Genomic DNA, 3547 nt, shown 5'->3' on the forward strand with positions numbered 1-3547 from the left:
CCCAAGACAGACTACGGCACAATGACGCTGTGCAACAGAGGAGCAGTTCTCAGTTTCACATGCATTTCCCAAATTTAACCAGCAGCATAAGGAACCCCTTCCTGCCATGCTGGCTTGCTCCAGGGGGTTGTGACACTGCCAGGTCCCCCTAGAGAGTGCCAAATGTTGCTTTGGGAGAGCCAGGCGATGGGTCTGGGGTCATGGAGCAGAGCTGGTAATAGGAGCAGTCTCCACAAACTCCAGACCCACCTCCCTGAACCCACTTGTTTGCACTGGTTTCCACTTGTGACTTGCCCAAGCTGTTTAGAGCTCAACACCTTTTTTTTCCCCCCTTCAGGGTAGTCAGGTTTTTCTATTTCTGCCATGGGAAAAACAAGTTGCTATTTTGGGAGCATGTGGGATTCAAGCCCACGACAGTCTCAGCACTCCCTGCACGAAAGATGAGATCCATAACCTGTGTGCCAGAGGGACTGCCTCATGTCGCTTTACACATTCAGCCTGGATGGTAGGGTGGCTCCATCCCACCAGGGACCTCACACTGGGGCATGGAATGGCCTGTGCTCCCCGGGCACAGGTCCCAGAGCTCCCATCCCTGTGATGAACTGATGCTACAAAAGCTGGGGTGGGAGCTTTGGACCAAGAGAAAAAGGAGGCTCCTACCAGAAGTGGGGTTCGAACCCACGCGGGCATGTGCCCATTGGATCTTAAGTCCAACGCCTTCACCACTCGGCCATCCTGGTGGGCTGTAGGCTCTCCCTTGGCCCACCAGCTCCTCCCCTGGAGGGCACACACCTCACCAAGCTCTTGAGGTCCCAACCCAAGACCCTTCCTGAGCCCAGTGACACCTTTCTGTCCCCACTGCGTTCTTTAATGTCCCCAGCAAACTGGTAGAACATCTCATTGGGAGGCACCGGGTCTTGTGGGCCATGGAGGATGGCACAGCCCCTCTGTGCCACACATGATCCTCTCCAGGGACCATAGTCACTGGTGAGAATGCCACCAGGGACCCTGGTACAGGAGGGGCATCTCTGGATGGTCTCAGCCTGACCCCGCTACGTGCCCAGGCGGAAAGGAGCAGCTCTGACAGCCCGACAGCACTCAGCCAGACACGCCAAATGGTTACAGCACTGTCCTTGCACCTCAGGTCCCACTCCTCACCCCCTCCAGTCTGCATCCGGGACTCTACTAGGGTATTTAGCTGGGAAAGACAGTGGGGCAGGAGAGTCTTTCTTTTTCCTTTAGGGTGAGGTACAGCTTTTTTTCTGCTACCTGGGGAAAAGAAAAAAAAAAAAAAAACAAACACAAAAATTTCTGTTGAATCATGTGGGATTCAAACCCACAGCCCTCAAGTACCTATGTGCAGGAGGTCTTTAGCCCTTAAGCCACAGGAGCCTCACAATTTCTGTCTCTGATTTCAGCCACCCTCACTCTTCCCAGGCCAGCACCTTCACACAGGGATGCTATCACACAGAGAAACCTGGCCAGGCCCTTTCACCAGAGGATCCTGTCTGCTGGAGACATGCTTGGCCAGGCTGTCCTGGCCCTGTCCTTCTTGAAGATGAGAGCTATTCCTTCCTCACTTCCCTGGGGATGGCTCATGACTGTGCCCTGGGCTAGCTGAGCTGTTTGGGGGGCTTGTGGTTGGCTGCTGCAGAGGTGAGAGTCACTGACCAGAAAAAGGGATGTTTCCAGGTCTCAGAAGAGGGTGACACAGAGCTCCTCAGTCAGGAGGGGTCACCCTGGCCGCCAGGGATAATTCACGAGTGCTAGGAAGCAAGGCAGAAGGACCCCAGGCATCGAGCAGGGGAGGGTGCTGCAGGTCCTCAGCTCAGCAGAGGACTAGGTCAACCTACTCACATGCAAAAACGCTGCCAGGGGGAAAACTCACCCCTTTAGGTGCCAAGAGGGGACAGCAACTTTCCCTGATTCCCTTTTACCATTTGCATTACAGTCACAGCAATCTGCCATGATGGCCCATGTGTGCAGAATCGCAGCTTAACATCCCTGGATGCCTCCAGCTGCAGCACCCACATTAATATCAAATGAAGCCATGCTCTCAAAGGGTGTTCACTCACCAGCTCCTGGGGAATCTGCTCCTAATGAGCAACTTCAAAGCATTAATGAGCTTGCAAAGCTCTCCTCTTCGTTTACAGAGCTGGACCTCACACGCTTGACATTAAGACAGGGGTCAGCCATCAGGAGAAGAGAATGCGTGTGCATGTCGGTGAATATAATGTATTTGTCATCCTCTAAGAAGCAAAGATTAATCATGCCCTCTCCGAAAGGAAGCTTTTACGCCACATCTGCTCTTCACAGCATGGCAAGAAGGGACCTGCCCGCCAGGACGTCCATGACCCACACTGCACAGATCCCCATTGTGCCCAGCAAGTCTAGCTTTGAAGTTAACATCCCAACTTAACCCTTTGGGTCCAGGCTGGGAAATGCTACTTGAATTGGCAGTCTGAGGGATGAATAAAGTGGTGGAATTGAGCCCCAGTGCAGGTTTAAGGCATGCACGGAGGAAGTGGTATGGATGTGTGAGAAAGCAGGTTTGACCGATGCTTCCTGCTCTGTGGCATCCTCCCAGCACAGGCAAGGAAAGGAGATGCTGGCCCAGAACAACAAGGGCTGCACAATGCGTCTGCACCTCTTTCTAGGGACCATTCTCTCCCAGCCACAACCCCCTCCAAGCCACCCTGGGCTCATCATAAATCTCTGTGTTGGAACAGCCTCCATTGCCTGGCTAACAGCCCAATTGCACCCATCTGAGGAGCTGAGCCTATCCATCCTGCTGAGCTAGGAGGAGGCCATGCAAACAAACTGTGCTGAGGGACCAGCAGCCAGCCTGAGCACAAGCCTGCTGCCGGGCACTGCTTGCCCTTCTTCCCAAAGCCCCTCAGCCTCTTCAGCCTTTCCAGACCCTCTTGCTGCTGACGCCCTGGCTGGCATTTGTGCTGCTGCAGGAAGGCTTGGACGAGGCACAGGGCAATGAGATATTGGCTTGTTATTGCACCGCTGTTGCCGAACCTTCAGGGCAATCGCCACGTGCAGTCTACAGAGGCACTGGCATGGGGGCACAACCTGGCTGTATTTAAAAATGCAGCCCTGAGCAGATGCCTGGGAAGGTCTTCCATGGCTGTGCATCATCCACGAGGTTGGTTGGCTTCACCTGCAAACCTGCACAGAGTGCTGGCTGGCACTTTGCTGGGTCTGGAGTCAGCCTTGCCTCCGGGGGAGTTGTAATATCAGCTGAATTACCTGTAGTGTTTTGGATGTCTCCTATGCAATCCCAAGCCAGGCTGGCTGTACCTCGCTTGCAGTATTCCCATGAAATGACAGCTTGAAGATGACATGGCTAAAGGCCTTCAGAACACATGTTCTGGAAGAGAAAGACATTAATAATGTCCTGAAGTCAGAAAGGTGTCATCCTTTGCTTCAGAAACACATTGGCTTAATGTTAACTGGAAAGCAGTTTCTCCTCTCACCTTTTCTGCCTCCAAAAGAGATCTCCTGGCACTTGGTGTCTATTCAGTAAATCTGTGTTTAA

General features: G+C 53.2%; 1 non-coding gene across 1 annotated transcript; it reads right to left on the reverse strand.

Annotated features, from left to right (window-relative positions):
- Positions 1 to 657: 657 nt before the first annotated feature.
- Positions 658 to 740, reverse strand: TRNAL-UAA (transfer RNA leucine (anticodon UAA)). The gene has a single exon. It is a non-coding gene; the product is annotated as a tRNA-Leu (tRNA).
- Between the last annotated feature and the right edge of the window lie 2807 nt (positions 741 to 3547).

The sequence above is a fragment of the Haliaeetus albicilla genome, chromosome 24 (genome assembly GCF_947461875.1).
Source record: "Haliaeetus albicilla chromosome 24, bHalAlb1.1, whole genome shotgun sequence".
Lineage (NCBI taxonomy): Eukaryota > Metazoa > Chordata > Aves > Accipitriformes > Accipitridae > Haliaeetus > Haliaeetus albicilla.